This window comes from Toxorhynchites rutilus, chromosome 3 (genome assembly GCF_029784135.1).
Source record: "Toxorhynchites rutilus septentrionalis strain SRP chromosome 3, ASM2978413v1, whole genome shotgun sequence".
In the NCBI taxonomy this organism is placed as follows: Eukaryota; Metazoa; Arthropoda; class Insecta; order Diptera; family Culicidae; genus Toxorhynchites; species Toxorhynchites rutilus.
In genome coordinates, this window is record NC_073746.1 from 257,450,992 (window position 1) to 257,471,008 (window position 20,017).

Consider the following 20,017-nt stretch of genomic DNA (forward strand, 5'->3'; position numbering starts at 1 on the left):
AGTAGCGGTTTTTTTTCCACACAGTTCCAATTACTTACCGTAATTGTTGCATGCTTGTTGGTTTATTTTTGAACCTTCACTTTCAAAATAGACCAAAAATATTCTATTGGGTTCAGATCAGGAGACTGTAAGAGCCACTTCAAAACTTTGAAAACTTTCCGCAATCCAATTTAATACCAGCTTCGAGGTATGCTTTAGATCTCCATTTTGCTCGAAATCGCTGAAAGCTTGCGCTTCAATATGTCCAGATAAACCTCTTCTGCCATTATTTCGTTAATGAATGCTCTCCAACGCCACACGATCCCATCGAGCCCCAAACCATAACTCTACATAAAGTAGTAAAAAAATAAGTTAAAAAAAACTTATTAAGTTAAACGGTTTAATTGTGATTAAACATAATAATGTACTTAAAGCTAGAAAATAATTAGGCCAGTAGCAGTTAGCAGTTAGCAGTTATCACACCTCTCCTTCATTAGTCTAGGGCATTGATAAGACTAAAATAAAATCGTGGGACATATCATGAAGTCGCTAATTGTGGATAATAGAAATCCAACGTACCCCACGATTTTATTTTAGTCTTATCAATGCCCTAGACTAATGAAGGAGAGGTGTGATATCTGCTAACTGCTACTTGCCTAATTATTTTCTAGCTTTTAGTACATTATTATTTTTAATCACAATTGAACCGTTTTACTTAACAATTTTTTTTACTTATTTTATTTTCTAGTTTTTAGTGCATTACCTGTTTCATAAAAATATTTCTCTACAATAAAACCATTGTACTGTATTCTATCAGTCAAATAATTTCATTTGACACCGATATTGAGTGGATTGCAGAAAATACATAGTGTGTTCTCCAAGACAAGTTCGTTCGTTTGATACACATATCTCAATCAACCTTTTTTTGAGATGATATGGATTCAGCTATTTTGTAGCGGCGGCCAAGTTGGATTTTTCAAGATAAATAGTTTTAAAATGACAGCAGAGATAAAGGTGTTTTATAATTTCGGTCGGTTCCTATTGGTCAAATTTCTAATAATATGGGACAACCATACATACATACAAACATACATACAAACAGTTCAAGCTGTTTTGTAGTGGCAGCCATCTTGAGTTTGTATTTTTCATAAATAACTGTGTGCTACTAGTGAAGCCCTTTCATTTGATACCCATATTAACGGGGTTTTGACAGAATATGTAGTCCGCCATTTGGTAGTGGCAGCCATCTTGGAATTGCACTTTTCATAAATAACCGTATTCTGCTAGTCAAGCCCTTTCATTTGATACCCATATAAAAGGGGTTTTAACAAACCCCGTTAATATGGTAGTGGCAGCCATCTTGGGTTTGTATTTTTCATAAATTACTGTGTTCTACTAGCGAAGCCCTTTCATTTGATACCCATATCAGCGGGGTTTTGACAAAATATGTAGTCCGCCATTTTGTAGTAGCAACCATTTTGGATTTTCGTTTTTCATAAATAACTGTGTTCTACTAGTCATGCCCTTTCATTGAAAAAATATATATATGACGCCATTTTGTGGTAGCGGCCATTTTGGATTTCCATTTTTCATAAAAAACTGTATTTTACTAGTCAAGCCCTTTCAAAAACCCATATTGATGAGATTTTGATAAAATATGTAGTCCTCCATTTTGTAGCGGCCGTCATCTTGCCCTTTCAAGATCATGAAATACACAAAGATAAAGAGATAAAGGTGTGTTCCAAATTTCAGATCAATCGGTCAACAGAAAGGGGGTCAATTTTCTATGAGTGTGACCCACACTACAGCGCTACAGACAAACATGTTACAAACATACAAACGAATTTATATGGATATCAAAAATATATGGATAAAAATGTCGAATTTATATGGATACCATCTGCAGGCATCTCTCTATCGCATGAACCTCTAAAAAAATATATTTTTTCAATTTTACTATTTTTTAAAAATCAAAAAAAACGTAAGAAAAAACGTTTTAAACCGCATTTTGTTTTTCAAACGGCCGCCATTTTGCCAAAAAAAGATGTTTTTGATTTGTACGAGGTTCATACGATAACGGCATCGTTATTGATTCAGAATCTGTTTGACATTTTTGTTTCAGATAACCAGAAGGACTGGAATTGTGTACGCCATGGTACAACTTTTGGTTGAACCCTCTCACTTCATCAGCTCTTAACTATTCTAGTTATCAATATTTTTTCTTAGTTCAACGTTTGTTTTATTGTTAAAAGATAGATGAACAAATAATGATATGATGGATAGTAAAAATATTCTTTGTTTTATTTTTACGGAGATCGATAAAACGTCCGAAATTCGTGTCTCTGCACTAGAATACCCCCTTAGGGTAAGGATAATTTCAAGCTCATTTGCTAATAAAATAATGAGTAAAAATAAAAACAAATACAAATAGTTGAAGAATCATCTCAGTTTCCAAACAAAAAAAATTGTAAGGGGTTGTATCTAGGATATGACCGCATATTTTCGACGTAGAACTACGCAATTATATTATGCAATCTTGTTTACCACTTCGAATATTATTTTAATTTTTTTTTATATAGATTATGTTCTCCGTTACAAATAAATTTGATGAACGTCCTTTAACATTTGATATGATGCCTAGGAATACCAAAATATGTGAACGGAAGATTCGTCAAACGATCATTGTATTTTACATTTCCCTCTAAAATTATTGCACATCTCATGTTTACGTAGTTCTCTAACCGCGAAAGTTCATTCACCTCTAGTATCTGAAATGACGATTTTCCCAGGCTTCTCAGTTTAAAAGTATGTTTCAGGGAAACATTCCGGTCTGCACAACGACAAACGAGTACAAAAGTACTCAACATCAAAAAATACCCACGACTTGCATCTATTTATTAATTTTTCATCAATTCACAGTTTTTTCTGGGATTTTTAGGAAGTAAATATAACGGAGTTCGTAGTTCGGATCGTGCATGTGCAGAATATCGTCATGACTTAAAGTAACTTGTTGCAGACGAATATCGAAGCTAGGCAAGTCATCGATGTATCGTAGTTGGAGTCAGATCAGTAGAGATTTTTTGTTCAAGATTCTCACTATCAAACAGATGCACAGATTTGCAATTTAGTCTAGGATTGACGGCGATCAAAATGCCACCTCGGGTACGGGAATTGCGATTACAACGATAGATTGTATAGTTGGCTGACAATTCGGTTTTCGTAATGTCGGAATGAGAAAATCATAGAAAAACATGTAGGTAACAAAAAAAAAAAAGATAAATAGAGTGCAAAATCGAAATTTTTAAGTGATTTCTGAAAAGCTAACTTCGTGCAAAATGTAGTTGGCAGAAACATCGGGAAGAAATAAAAAATTGAATGTTTCCGTTTTTACAAACTTTTTGTAGACTAACACAATTTTTTACTAACTAAGTCAACAAGTCAATAGTGAGTTCAATTAACAATTTCAAACAGCCCTCATTTCATTTCTAGAACATTCCTGTAGGATCTTTCTTTATAAAGAAATTTCTGTTTGAATGAAAAATTACCCCTTCATCTTTGATGATGAATAAATTAAAAAATAATTATACCACCGCAAACCAAAAGATATTTTAAATATATTAAATATATTAAAGATACTCCAATAAAATATGTACTAGCTTAAAATTTGACGATAAGAAATTATATAATTTTGTAAAACCTCTGGGAACGTTTTATATTGATACGTTCGGCCGTTTTTTTGTCGTACGATCGAAGGTTGGAGTTAATAAGGGAAACACTTCTTCGCAAACTGTACCAGAAGTTCCAAATACTGGCCCTGATCACGAACATCACTGTCACAAACACTTTCACCAAGGCGCCTGGAAGTATATGCAAAGGTGGGCCAATTTGCTAAAACCACTGTGCAGCCATCTTGGAAGTCTACTGTGTTTTGTTTGTAAACAAAGCACAATACGCTTGTGCACAACCTTGCTTGTGATCAGTCTGTCTCTTTCACGCTTCAAGCAAATAATTCCCCTTCTGCTTTCTTCTGTACTGTTTTCATACACCGCTCCCCTTACCAACTTAGTGACGAAACGGCCTCACCTAGTACCATAGACCCGTCTTGGCTTTCACGTCACTTACACTTCACTTAATCTTTTTGTGTCTATCATCATTGTCACGGACAGTTGCGTGTAGAAAAAAACTCCATGAAGTGAAAGAGTTCATTCCCGTTTATAAGAGACATGTCAGTTGCATAATTTCGGTCGTTTGAATGTTATGTAGGTAAAATTGAACGTATGTTTTAGAATGACAAGTTTGCGATTATACCTCGTTGATTCGGTATTTCAATCCAACTATTCGTACTCATTCCATGAATCATTTGCTTGGTGCGTTAGTATGCTGAATCAAACGCTGGTTCAAAGATGAGGAGGAATACATGGTTGCTCTTGAATGATGTAGTTGTTGAACATATGGGAATGTAGTTTTATTTTCTCTTTCTATAAATTACTCTAGAGATAAAGCATGACTACCATGAGTTTAATAATCGATATCTCGCATACTCTTGTACTCAGCTCTGTCTTACTCGTTTGAATAGTGAGAAGTATTTAGTATAGGTCAACGTTCAAATCAGTTTTTAAGAACCGTTTCTATAATTTTGATGAATGATAATATTTTCTATGTCTCAGAATAAACCCGAATTTATTCATCTCATGATCAGTATAATCCGAGTTACTCCCATATGGGATTCTGAGGTTTAATCCTCTTATCCTTCCCATTCTCGTGTAATTTGATATACGAGACATGAGGTTTGATATAATTATTTAACCAGAAACTGGTCAGTAGCGTCGGTCAGAAGCATAATTTTCATATGAAACACCTAAAGGGCGAACACGAAATTATTGCGACACATTCAACAGGGCATAACTTTTTTACCATTGGGTAAAAATCAACCAAATTTTGCACACTTTCTCATTGATGTGTATTGTCAACATGCTGTCAAACTCGAAGTCGTGTTTTTCGATTCAACGAAAATGGAGGTGAACCAACGTGAGTCGAGAAAACAAATTCTTTCCAAACACCTGGAATTTCCTGACCTGTCACACCGGCAGTTGGGAAAAATGTTGAACATTCACCATTCAACCGTCTCCAGAGTGTTGAAGCGGTTCCAGGAGCGGTTGACGTTGGACCGGAGAACAATAAAACGGAGGGAAAGGTGAAGCGGATGATTAAAGCAAATCCCAACGTCTCAAGTCGTGATTTGGCTAAAAAGATCGGCATGTCGCAGAGCTACGTCCAGAATGCAAAGAAGAGAGCTGGACTACATACATACAAGGTACAGAACTTCCCAAACCGCGATGTTTGGCAACAATCGACGGCTAAAACTCGGGCACGGAAGCTCTACGAAAAGATGCTGACAAAATATGGCTGCTGTGTGATGGACGACGAAACGTATGTAAAAGCCGATTTTAAGCAAATTCCGGGGTTGGAGTTTTTCACCGGCAAGAGCAAGTTCGATGAGGACGACAAATTTAAGAAGAATAAAACGTCGAAGTTCGCCTCCAAATATCTCGTTTGGCAGGCCATCTGCTCTTGCGGACTGAGGAGTGAGTCTTTCGTGACAAAGGGCACAGTAAATGGCGAGATCTACAAATCTGAGTGCCTCGAGAAGCGCCTTTTGCCGTTCTTGCAGCAGCACGACGAAGCTCCGCTATTTTGGCCAGATTTGGCAGCATGCCACTATTTTAAAAGTGTCCTGGAGTGGTATGAGGCCAATCCAGTCCATTTTGTTCCAAAGGACATGAACCAGCCAAACTGTCCGGAGCTGCGCCTGGTGGAGCAGTACTGAGCAATAATGAAGCGGGAACTTCGGAAGAGCAAGAAGACAGTCAAAGACGAGAAGGACATGTTAATAAAATGGAAAAAAAACTGAGAAACTGGTACCGGATGACACTGTAAAGACTTTGATGGAGGGCATCAAGTGAAAATGTGTTCAATTTTACACTCAAGGCTCCATCGATTAACTTTTCTTTTGATTTTTGAAGTAAATATATGTATAAAACTACCCTCAAATTTTGGTTTGATTCTAAACATTATAAGAAAATTGGCATGACACTTTCGGTTTCGGTCGCAATAATTTCGTGTTCGCCCTTTAATGAGTTTCAAGGAATTTGCCAAAGGCAGAAAATGATTCAAATTTTCTTTAGATGGATATCAAAATTATGGAAAAAGAACTAGAGAATAATTTAAAAATTATCAATTTAAAAGCTGTGCAATGATAGATTCATTTTTTCCTTATTTGAAACATAAATATTCTTTCATTCAAAGTATGTCTTCAAAACAATATCATTGAAAATATCTATTACGTAAAAAATAAAGATCAATGGCCTTATTCGATGTAACTATCGTCGTGTTCAATTGCGAATGTTTGAATTACAAAAACCAGCTCTGTAATGTTGGAAAAACATTGCAGTTATTATTTTATATTCAAAATATCAACAAATCAATATCATACATAATCAATCATAATGATCCTTTTGGACCCGTGGCCTCCATTGCCATTTTATGGGGTTGCAACTCTCTGTTGGTATAATCCTTAAAATAGAAACAAAAAAAAATCTATTCATTAAGGACAATCGAAATGAGACCTTTCGCCATGTTTCAATCGGTCTACGGGAGCTACATTTTTAGTCCTCAATTACATCCCATAGCGCATTTATCGAATCCAAACAAACAAATTTCAGCACTCTTCCAGAATTCATTTAAACTATGTGGATGTGGAGATATGAACTAATTAAACATCTTTTGCATATCAAACTTTTCCCAGATGAGTCTATCAGCTTTAGTGGATCAAAAATTGTGTCTGATAATGATTTTATATTAAAACTAGCTGACCCGGCAAACTTCGTCCCGCCCAAAATTTATTTCACGTAAGTCCAATTTCTCGTAGGTCCAATCGCAGAACTGTTCATTGAATAATTTTCTAATCTACCCTTTAAAATTACCTTTTACTATAAAATTCCTAGTACTTCTACCAAAACTCGTCATTATAATATCAGATTATTTTCAGACACAATTCTCGTTCAAAATTTTTTCAACCACTTGCAAATAACATGTTTCTCCGTTACATGGAATAAATGATTGATACAGAAAATATGATAGAATACAGACAGCCCTAAATCGGACAGTTCCTTTCTCGAGTTTTGTTCTTATCAACATATTCGGTGATCCAATTTTGTTTATATAGATAGAAGATTATATAGGAGTGCGTTTTGTCAAATTAAAAAAAAATCAATTGCCATGTTTGGTTGGAATATGTGAATATGTATATTTTCACGGGACCCCCTATCCATTTCAGAGGAGAGAGGGGTGTCATACCATCATAGAAACATTTCTTATATTCAAAAACCTTCACATGCCAAATTTGGCTCCTTTTGATTGATTAGTTCTCGAGTTATGCAGAAATTTGTGTTTCATTTGAGGGGCTGCCATACAAATGAACACACAAATTTAGAGGGAGGAGAAGTATCGATTTGCCATAGAAACGTTCCGTGCCCCCTAAAACCTTCATATGCCTAATTTGGTTTTATTTGCTAGATTAATTCTCGAGTAATGCAGAAATTTGTGTTCCGTATGTATGGCAGCTGTGTGCTCCCGTGGCCGAGTGGTTAGCGTCAAACCTAACATGCCGGGGGTTCGGGTTCGATTCCCGTTCTGGTCGGGGAAATTTTTCTTCAAAGAAATTTCCTCTGACTTGCACTGTGGTCACGCGTATTCTAGAGCTTGCCACTCAGAATGCATTCAAGGCGTGTTATTTGGCATAGAAATCTCAACTAAGTACTAATGAAAATGACGCAAGTAATACTACGTTGAGACAGCGGAGTTCCTCTAGGAACGTTAGTGCCATATAAGAAGAAGAAGAAGATGTAGGGGGTGGAGTATCTAACCACCATAGAAAATTTATGCAGAAATTTGTGTTTCATTTGTATGGCAGGTCCCCTCTTGGAGTGGGGCGTTTCTGCTTTGAACAAAAAAATGCTGAATAAATTCCCTTTCTAATGGTATAGAACACAACATATGTCGCAATAACGATTTTGAGTAATATGCGTTTGAAAACTCTTATAGAATCGTTACATTTTCCGTAGAGTAACCCCTAGGGTGCCAATGAATGTATGGGAAAAAATCGACCCTAACATTTCAAAAAGTTACCCTATACAAAATGTTTACCACTTCGAAAAACACCCTATGCCAAATATCAGCTCAATCGAACTTAAGGGAGAGTGGGGCAAAGCGGTTTGAGTTTATTTTTAAATCGAAAAATCACCCAAGGGTGAAAATTTTTTTTGAACAAAATTTTTTTTCGAGATAATAGCAAATCTCGACGAGTAATGCAATTTTGCAATTTTGAGACATTTGGCATCAACAAATTTTTTTTAAAACCCCGATTTTCGGTGATCTTTCGTTTTTCAAAAATCCTCAAGTTTTAACGTCTGCGACACTAATAAATGAAGTTTAAATGAGCTAATATTTTGTAAATCAACATTTCGCAGCAAGTTCCGAATGAAAATCGAGATAACTATTTGTATTGGTATCCAAAACCATACGTTTCGTTTCGTATTCCGGAAAAAAAGTAAGTCCCAGAGTGTCGATTTTTGACAAAAAAAAATTTCGAGATGAAACTAGATCTCGACGTTTCATGCATATTTAAGACATTTTGCATCAAAAAAAATTGTTCGATAACTCCGATTTCCATTACTCCCCCCTTGGGTGATTTTCAATAAACTCAAACTTTGACCGCTTTGCGCCACTCTTCCTTAAGTCCGATTGAGCTAATATTTGGCATAGGGTGTTTTTTTTCGAGGTGGTGAACATTTTTTTTGAGCTAACTTTTTGAAATTAGAGATGACCATTTTCATTGGCACCCTAGTGACCCCCCTATATAGAAAACAAAGACATAGTTCTATGTCAAAAAGTGGAAAAGTTGTTGCTCGGAATCTGTTATTCCTTCGATTTGCTCATTTAGTGATGTATAGATGAGTTGTAGCCAAGTGTATTGTATGTGTCGGTTATTTCTGGAATAAGTTGTAAGAAAATCGAATTTCAAATTTTTAACTGTATTTTTTCGAGTAGAACTTCGATTGTGATTTTCCATGTTATTTTTATGGAAATTCAGACAATTTTCAAAAGTCACGTGTAGGACATTGTAGCAGTGGATTTATTAATACTCGTCAGAAAAAATTGTAAGGAGTTGTATCTAGGACACGACCGCATATTTTCGACGTAGAACTACGCAATTATATTTTGCAATCCACTTGTTTACCACTAATATTCGAAGTTTTAGAATGCATGGAAATTTTTGTAATAGATTATGTTCTTCGTTACAAATAAATTTGATGAACTCCTTTTACGTTTGACATGATGCCCGGGACACCAAAATATGTGAACGGAAGAATTGTCAAACGATCAAACGGTTCTCAAAAAAAGTTCATTCACCTCTAGTATCTGAAATGACGATTTTCCCTGGCTTCTCAGTTTAAAAGTACGTTTTAGGGAAATATATTCCGGTCTGCACAACGACAAGCGAGTGCAAAAGTACTCAACACTAGAGACGTCGGTTAATCGTTCGATTAATTCAAATAATCGAATATCTGCAATTTTATCCGAGTAATTTTGTATCGAATAATGAAAAATCAAAATATGAATACATCGAATAATTATCACAGTAATCGCGATTAATGAAAAAGGAAACAATTTTTTTCAAAAAATACAGTGCAAAATTTAAATTTTGGTTGTCGAAATTCATCGATTATGCTAAACCACTTACGGTTGAAGCATAAAAATAATTCCCTGATGGTGGAGGAGACTGGGGAGAAGAATTCAGCGTCTGCAGGAGTAAATAGCGGAATAGAAGGATGCGATCTAATCTCCCGTACTAAAGTGGTAGTATTCAAATTCAGAGTGCCAAGTAAAATACTAGTGGTCAATGATTCTACAAAAATACTTCTTTTGAACTAGTAGTTATAGGGACCAAGTAGAAATTTTCAAATAAATCTGCTATTTCAACAACATTCGAAGAACAGGTAGTTTTGAACACAAAAAATTGTATGTTGGTGCAATTAAAATATTTTGCATCATTTGCATGATGTGCTCTTTTTTCAATCGCCCGCAAAAAAATCACGAAATGGTAAATTTATCAATCTACTGAATTACCATTCAAAAACTACTATTCTGCATATTCTGCATAATTTTTTTTTATTATAAATGTCTGTTCATCTCGATTACAAGAAATAAATATTCGCTCGATTAATCGAATTCTGAAAGACAATTATTCGAATAAACCGATTATTTGGCCCCACGATTAATCGATAATCGAAAAATTTAGACATCTCTACTTAACACCAAAAAATACCCCCGACTTGCATGTATATTTGCAGGTACATTAATTTTGAAGTTCGTGTTAGGGAAACACAATTCAGTGGGCAAAATACCCCCGACTTACATCTTTTTACAAAGCGGATTCCCCCAGGCACATTCATTTAGAAGTCTGTGTTAGGGAAACACAGCTTGGTGGAAACAAAAATACCCCCGACTTGCATGTATATTCGCAGAGCGTATTTCCTCAGGTACATCGATTTTGAAGTCTGTATTGGGGAAACCGTAAATCGGGCCAATCAAAACTTGACAGTTAAGGCGTTTAAATAACGCTTGACATTTTACAGTTATTCAATTGTTCATCTCATGGAAAATAATATTTTATTAATTGCGATAGACGCGTATTTCCTAAACCGTTTAGAGATTAGCGAATTGTAATGTATAGCATATCAAACAAATCTTAGAGAATTTCCGATTCGATTGGTATGCAAATCATGAGAATTCGTTCACAGTGAAAGTAGTTATTAACGTTAACTTTATTTCATAAAAACGTGACCTGTATTCTGATTTGGCACCCTTCCTGAAAGACGTAGTTCTACGTCCAAAAACACCGATCCCCACTGAACAACAAAAGCATTGACTAAAGTCTAATGAAATGTAATACAAAAAACATTGAGAAATAATGCTTACTCCACATCGCCAATGGCACAATAGTGATGCAATTTGTGACAATTCTATTTAGTACGAAGTACGAAGAATTTGTAGCGCTGAAAAAATGGGATACACTTTCGATTTCTCTGTGTCTGATCTAACACATTGCTTTGTACAACTATAAATTTGTTTCATAAAACAATGTTAAAATCTCAAAGTCATCCTTGAAATTTGGTTAAATTGAACGCATATTTCCTTCTCGATGTCTGAAAATTCATTTTCACTAACTCACATCGGAATGCAAATGTGTCACAACTTTCGGCGACCCAGAACTGAATGATTTCCCTTTCTTGTGAAACTTTTCCCCGTAGTTGACCAAATTAGTCTAATTAGAAACGGAGCGAGGCAGAAGCTAATTCCACAGCCTATTTCGGGATTTAACCTAAAATATTGGTTGAATTAATTTATCGACCCGAAGTTAGGATTTTTACCGGTTCTTGCCAACAGTCATCCCAAGGTATAATTGAGCCAATGCGGAAATTTACTGCCACCACAACGTGTTCCAAATGAGATACCTTCATTTAAAATTCTTATTCAGCCCGAACCCCGAGGTTTGCATTTGTATACTGTCTTGCTCTTTGATGCTGCGGTTTAGATATATTAAGTGTTCACATCAAAGTGTTAGGTGCAAATTACTGACAAAATTCGGTATATTAGCAACGTTCCGCCGACTCAAATTCAATCAAAAGATTCGTGTTTTCACGCTTTTTGGTTGGTATTGTTCGATTCTGGCTCTTTGATAGACAGGTTCATTGCAGTGCCAGGGCGCTTTGGGCCACAGTTCATAAGCATAAGCCTTTTGTTGTTCACTTCTTGGGCATGAAAATTCTCTTTAGGGTCAGACTGCAGAGCTAAACGATCTCCTCCGGCAGCAGTACCAGCGGCGGCTGCGGCGTTGGCGAAGACGGCATCGGCAGCTATTGAGACAACGATGATGGGTAAGCTTCTTTTCAATCAAGAAACGCCAAGATAGGAATCTCGGATGGATTGCTGTTGAAAAGAGCTCAAGTGCGATTGAAAGCCGGAGAAGGGGCGATTGCGTTCGAGTTGGAGTGGATCCATTAATTATGTTTTTGTTCCGCATTTTATCAAATTCCGAACAAAGCATTTTTCAATGAAAACACATACACTTTGCCCGGTATCGGTGTTCAGAGAGAAGAGGCGCAGATGTTTATTCCTGATCCCGTTCGTTGGCTATACTTTGGAAATCTTTTAGCGGTGTGCGATTCGAAGGGTTTTTCGGGTAATGCTGCCAGCCGGTCTAGCGGGACAAAATAATATGGGAGGGGGAACATTGTTGATGGAATTGAATCTAGTCAATGAAAGCAAGTCCTCTTCAGTTTTTTTCTCTCTCCCGAACAACATAAAATCGTCGGATATAATGATACTGGGTTCAGACATTGGGTGTATTAAATCTGCAGTCTGTCTGCTATGCATTATTATAACATTATTTGTCCTTCCTATGTTTTTCAGTATTATCATAGAATATCTTTTTTTTTGTCCGCTGAACATTGATTTTGAATGTGATTTTATCGGGAAACATGACCTCTAATGGCCGGATACCATTTGGCTATATATATTGGATCAAGTAAATCTATAAATGAGAAAAAAGTCAAATAAGAATGAAATATTAAAATTGGAACCAATCATCGATTCACTTCGATCGGAATCTAGATATGTGGAACTACCGTCGATAGGAGAACGAAACATTAATATAAACATGAGATGAAACGTACCAACAGCATCATACATAAAAGAGATCTGAGAAAACATCTCCAATACTAAACAACATCGGAAGCAAATATAACATGTGATAAACAAATGAAATGATTGCTTCCCATCGGTAGTCCCATTTCGATTAAATTTGTTCTGTTCCATTTATGGACTATATTAAACAAAATGATAACAAACAGTCCAAGAGTCATTAGCAAAAATGACAAAACCCGGTTCACACTTGTTTTTATACATTGCCTCTCACGGGTTTTAGGCTTCCTATTTCAACTGCTGGATGCTGCGTAATCCCTGACTATAATCATCGAAAAGGCGAGATTAGTCCCGGACACTTGAAACGGACCATGTCCCATTTGTCTTGCTGCCAGCTCGGAGTGGGGGAAGTGAGATACGTAAAGGATTCAAGCGGAAAGACGCATAAAAACTCATAAAAATAAAAACAACACACCATCAGTATCAGAGGGAAGAGAATCCCTTCTCGCTTTTATTACACCCAAACCCCAAACCGTCGAATGAATGAATCCTTTTATTTGAATTTTTCTCGGAATAAAAGAACGAAGCTTGAACACAAAATTCACCCTAGCCTGAGCTCGAACGCAAACCAACTTGAAAAACCATATGTAAACAAACCGCTTCTTCGCTGACAGAGTCGGCAATGCTCCCAGACCATTTACTGTGACACTATAGGTTCAAACGAAGTGCCGTTCAAATGTCTGGCAGCACTGCAAGACGAGCGCAAATTAGCGATGAACTTGAAAAGGAAATCAAGCTTATCAGCAAAGAAACGACCAACATATACAGTCTGATTAATTCCACTCCAATCACTAGGGAGCGTGAGTAAAGCGTTCTAAAAATAAACCCACATTTTTTTTTGTATTCATTCTGTTTCTTCGCTTCTGTTTACCCACCTTCTTCTCTCTAACTTGGTTTGTGATTCTCTACATTGACCACCAGCGGCAGCGATGATGGAATGGGTGCAGCATTCCAGTGATACCAGAATGATCAGTTTTTCCCTGTTTCCCTGAATTTGTGAGTTTAATAACAACTGAAAGAAAAGTTGATGGGTCTGAGCCTATTGGCACGGACGGGATCTTGACATAGGACTGTGATTGTGTGTAGTAATTGCATTTGAATTGAGTTTCTCATTGTTCAAAATCTGTATTTTTTTCTCTTTTGATACATCAAATGGATGCCCTGGAAAAACCGTTTCCTGTATGTACTTGTATCCTTCAAACGGGTAAGATGACATAAGGTGGTAGAATTCGGTACCGCATTCTGTTCAAAAATGTACACAAAAATACCATTAAAGCCATTACTACTCTTTTCTTCTGTTTATTTAATCATGCAGAAGAAGACAAAGAGTCATCATGTATCATTTTTAAACACAAGTCTAAATAGTTAAGACCTACATAAATATAAGCCTGAGTCAAATCAATCTATGACTACAAAAATATATTATAGATAAAAATAGCATTATCTCCTTCGTTACCACGTTGTCCGGAATATTGTTTGTAATAATTTTATAGCCCTGTAAGATCGCGACTCCTCAAGCTATCTATTCGATCTTCTAAATCAGCAGCCATTTAAATTCATTTATTGCATTTTAACATAACCAAACAACATACTCGATATTAGGGTAAATAATCTTGGTTTGTCTAATTTGGGGTGTTTTTACGCAACTAGTAAATGCAAATCGATTCTTATTCATGAAAATCACATATAATCTATACGAGTTTGGGTTTGTTGAAAAGCTCCAAGTCTATAGTTGCTAATAAAACCATAAGGCGTTGAAATTATTCAAATTTTTTTTTTAAATTTTCAAATTCAAATTATTCACCATTTTTGAATTTCTCAAATTCTCAAGTAGATGTTGCATTTATCATTGCTTGAGTTTACTGTCATCATATTGATCCATTCATAATTTAGGCTTTCTTCAGAATATCGCATTTTCTTGGGCATTTTAAAAGTGTTCACACTCAACACACTCAACACAGAGAAATTTTATTTCTGCTATACGCGAAGGACACAATAAACAAACTGCAGCGCGCCAAACGGTTGCCATAGAAATCATGTGGACAAAACAACATTATTGAATTGGACAACTCATGATCAGAATTGAGTTCATCAAAATGCGTTAATTTAATGGTTTAGCAATGTAAATCTGATACAAATGGTGTGCAAGAATGATGTTTACAATATTTGTATGTGTTATAATCCAGAAATGGTCTGAATACGTGCCAAATAATCATCTGCTGGTTGATTAAAATTTAGGTGACATTCTTTAAAACATGTGAATCTGTAAAAATATACTATATAACTACTGTAAATCATGAAGAAGATAATATTATTTATATGTTTTGAAATATTCTAATACCTAATTTGACACAGGTGCGCTGAATTAGAACATTTTCGACTGGACAAACCATGATCACATTTTCGACTGGACAAACCAAAATCATTTACCTTATGACATCCTGGACCACAATTACACAAATTGTTAGTAGTGAGACCTACACGATAAAACATGAATTGAGCTCAAATTGATTGGACAACATACAATATAATATAAAATTAATGCCTATTATCTGTAAATGGAAAATAATTCATTTTACGCATGAACTCACATTATGAGCTAACCCCCGAATTTAGGCAGAAAGATTGCTCGTTGCGTCGGGGAGGAAGCGAGTGGATAGTGCAATCGAAAGAAAACATACCCAATTAAATCGTCAAATTGTTAACTTTTTTACTATATTCATTGTTCATGTTTCAAACAAAAAAAAATGCTGGATAGATTTCCTGTCTAATGATATATAACACAACATATATCGCAATAATCATTTTGAGTAATATGCGGTTGAAAACTCCTAATAAATCGTTACATTATTCGGAGAGTGACACCCCTATATAGAAACCAAAGACATAGTCCTATGTCAAAATATGTTCTATTTACTTTTTTTATGTTATCACATTTCTTGGTATAAAAAATCTAAGACGACTTTGTAACTAATTCCTTAAAACTTCTTAAGTCACTATCGAAAATATATTTCGGTATCTGAGAGCAAACTGGAAAACTAAAATCTACGATGGGGCGCTACCCAACGCCTCACCTTTTTTAGAAAAGGCGGAGAGGATCGAGTCCTCGAACATCTGTGAGTTGTTATTGGTTGTTATACAGCTCCTGCTCAAGTAAAGGACTGTACAAGCTCCAGGAGTTCACTGGATTGGAAGCAGACAGTTGATTTTCGAATTGATGACGTGTTCGCAGCTGATTAAAGTGGGATCTTATTATGATTTGTTCTCAAAGCAAACATATGTTATACATGACCTTGCCATTCAAGCGTTCAAGCACTTCTCCTGCTTCCCAGTGCCATTTATTGTTCCGGAACACTTTCCCTAGACGAAGTCCTGACAGCGTCCAACGACGTGGAAACTCGTCTGCTGAGCAAAAGTTTGGCAGAAGACTTATCTTCTGGAGTGGTGCGACATGGTGAAAATCTAAACACAGAACATGCAGGAAAAAATGCGAGATTCCGAATGCTTATAACTCGAACATTTATTAATAGACATGAAAGATGTTTGCATCAATTGATAGGAAATATTTCTACGCATCTATCACAATTCATAGAATGTTGCTTTACAGGGATAAGCAGTTGAATATCTGTAAAATATCAAGCGCCATCTAAACGCCCTAACTGACCCTTTTTGATTGGTTTTTGATTTACAGTTTCCCCAACACACTCATTAAAATCAAGATGCCTGGGGAAATTGACATTGCGAATACATATAAGTTGAAGGAACTTTTGCTCCCACCGACATGTGTTCCCTAACACAGCCATCAAAACCAAGGTGCCTGTGGGAATTGGCATTGCAAATATATGCGATTGGGAGGAACTTTTGTTCCCACCGAAATGTGTTCCCTAACTCAACTATCCAAATCAAGGTGCTTTACATTACATGGTATTTGTTCAAATTCTTTCTTACAAAGCAAATATGTTAAATTCAATTGAATTCGAAAATTGTTTCATTCAATCCATAATTTAGTCAATACAAACCAATGATTACTAAGCCAACGGTAGTCCCACGTCAACCTTGCGGTCATATCATATATATAACTCACTCATTTTTTTAATTATCCGTTTTCAGTTAGTTGCGCGAAACGTGACAAATAGCGATTCCATTCGGTGAATTGTGTCCAGTTCGGACACCCAGACCAACAAAAGAAGCATCCACAACTTGTTCCAGTTTCAGTTGCGTTAACAGAAACGGGAACTGGATAATTTCTCGGGAGCGGTCGGGTTGCTATTGGGTTCCCGGACCACTACGATTGGTGCTGTCCATTCAGCGAAACTTCCTGTTTCGGAATGCCCAGATTTGCTAAGCGACAAATCTCGTCCTCTACCAGACCTTCCCTAGAGTACGCTACCAGGCGCTTCGGCTTGAAGACTGGTTCCAGATCACCCTTGATGACCAGCTGAATGGGAAACCTTCTTGCAAACGTCCATCGCGCTGAAGCAAACTTCCGGGAACCGGGCTTGGAGGGTAGCCAACGACCTACTTGGTTGAATGCTAACCCGGTTGCAGAACGATGAACTTGACTGGTTCCACAGCCCAAACAAATCCATCCAGTCGATCCCTGAAATATCGAGATGAACGTTAGGAGCGGCGACTAACGCAGGATCATTCGCGCTTTCGCCTTATCAAAACGGCTATGTTTCTCGAAAGCGAGCACAGCATCCTTTTGTCGTAGAGAGATTACGGAGAGCAAGTCGCGTGGTATTTTGTTACTGGAGGATTTGCGTCGTTAGCAGCTGCTGATTGGAGAGCTGCATCTGTTCCTGTTTGTTGTGTTATTCCGCGGGAGTGAAACGCGGAACTTACGGATAATAAATTAAAAAAAAAACATTATTGAATATCGATTACTTGAAAAGTGTGTCTAAGGGTGCTCATACACTGTTTGACCGAAGCTAAATATTTGACCCTTTTTGACAGATAAAATTTGGTCAACGTGTACTGATCAAATATATTCTACACAAAACACGACAAGCAAATATTCAATTATTGGATGCCTAAAATATTTTTTCAGTATGTTCTTCGAACCTGTCGGTACATGGTTAGGTTACCTTGAATATTTCAGTTGATTTTTTCCATGTTCGGTGTTTGATATTGTTTACTACTGTTGAAAATTGAATAGTGGCAAACAAAATAGTGTTTGTACAAATATCAAATCAAACCTTATCTGTCAAAAAATAACAAATATTTGACCTCCGGGCAAACAGTGTACGGCCACCTTAACTCACGCTATCGCCAACTCATCTCTATTTCATGATTCACCATTGACGATCACAGTTATCCTGTCGCCTACTCATCTGTCGAACCAGGCTGCTGTCAAATGGCGAATCGTTGTGGTGTAATCGATGGAAAGCTACCCAACAGTCACACAAAATATTGCTCTGATTCAAAATGGCCACAACCCAACCAAGTATATTGAATTATAACTGTATTCAAATTTTGGGAAATATGCGTTCCCAAAGACATAATTGAATCTCTTCTTAACACGTCCGTATGCCCCCTACTTCCACTACCGGAGAAAAATAACATTCTGTATCTTGTATACTAATAAAATATTTGGAATATTTGAAACAGGTGAAATAAAGATTTCTTTAGCAATCAAGTGAGCTGTTATGAGGTAAATGAACGCACATATTCAGTTCACATAGAACATAGAACATTTAAACATGTGTTGAAATTGACAGATCTGGCATCGCTGGGATAAGCTGTTCGCTCAACAGATAAAAACTCACACATCGATTGTTGAATGGAATGGTTGATAACAACAACGGAAGGGAAACGGGAATCGTTCGGAATAACGTGTGGGATTTAATTGGATTTTAGAAACGTTTGTGTGAACCTAGCTTACGGATGTGCATTCACATACGCATACTTTATGTTTAATAAGTAGCTTTATATTGGTTCCAATGCTACCACTCGGCTGTAAGTCAGGATGGCCGAGTGGTCTAAGGCGCTACGTTCAGGTCGTAGTCTTCTCTGAAGGCGTGGGTTCGAATCCCACTTCTGACAAGATCAATTTATTTTATTACAGTTACTTTTGGAGTCGTCAATTGTCGATAATGTTGACAATCCAACTGAACCCCTCCAGTCGACTTTTGAACTAAAATTATTCAAATTTCCTTCGCACATAACCCATCGAAAGAGACAAGCATAGAACCAAGCCCTATTTTTAACCGCTTTGGATTGGATGCTGTGCGGCAAATTGTTGTTTGCGTTTGTTTCTGCTATGTATTTTCAACCTCCCACGCTGTGACTTCGCGCTTGGTGCATTTTTAGGAACGGTTTTGTTTGCCAAACTAATCAAAACACAACGAGGGAACGGAAAAAGTGTGAGTAAACATCTGCTTTTCGGATTGCAAGCACGTTCCGCTATTCATGATGTATTATTCCATTCCCTCCTGACAGGGTTTGACAGTTTCCGAATATGCTGGTGTCTCACGAATATGTATCTTTCTAATTAAAGTCGCTGAACTTACGCACTGAGATGAAAGCGTTTGTTTTCGTAATATTTGAAGATTGAATTTATTTGTACTAACTTTAACGAGAAATATGTTATTAAACACATGAACAGTCGGACATAATGTTTCATATCATATCCTTGTAAGTATTATAATAGTATTAATAGTATTTGCATTTTCCAACTCAGACTCGATTATATACAGTCTCCAATTTATTTTCACAGTATATAATCGAATCCTGTATGTAATCCGGCGAAAAAAATTTTTTATACGGTTTTTTAGTATAAAAGAAAAATTTAGTTTATGATCTACAAGTGGATTTGAATAACACTTCGTAAGTGAAAAACTTAAAAGATAGTGGTTTTAAAGGTGTTATTATTAATTTTAACCCAAAAATGCATAATATACTTGATTATTTCTATCAACCAAATTGAAGCTCTCAAAACGCTCTACAATTTGTTCTTTTGCATCCGACAAATCTTTCTTAATTTCGATGCAATATCGTTATTAACAATTCCTTCAAAATCTTCAAAAATCGTGATTTCTACTCCACTGTACTATTAAAAGCCAGTTAAATTTCACCTTAACATTGAAATATTACTTTTTTTCTGGAAATAAGTCATATTCGAAATATTAAAAAATAATTCAAACTGTATATAAAGGGTGTTCGGATCAAAAAGTGGTCAAACTAAATTGCGTGTAAATCGATTATTTGTTTA

At 36.3% G+C, this 20,017-nt stretch overlaps 1 protein-coding gene and 1 non-coding gene across 9 annotated transcripts in view; one reads left to right on the top strand and one right to left on the bottom strand.

Moving 5' to 3' along the window:
• LOC129779772 (protein winged eye) overlaps window positions 1-20,017 on the bottom strand; it is a 619,088-nt gene that overhangs the window by 348,506 nt on the left and 250,565 nt on the right. The window lies entirely within an intron of this gene.
• Trnal-cag (transfer RNA leucine (anticodon CAG)) lies at window positions 18,767-18,849 on the top strand. The gene has a single exon. It is a non-coding gene; the product is annotated as a tRNA-Leu (tRNA).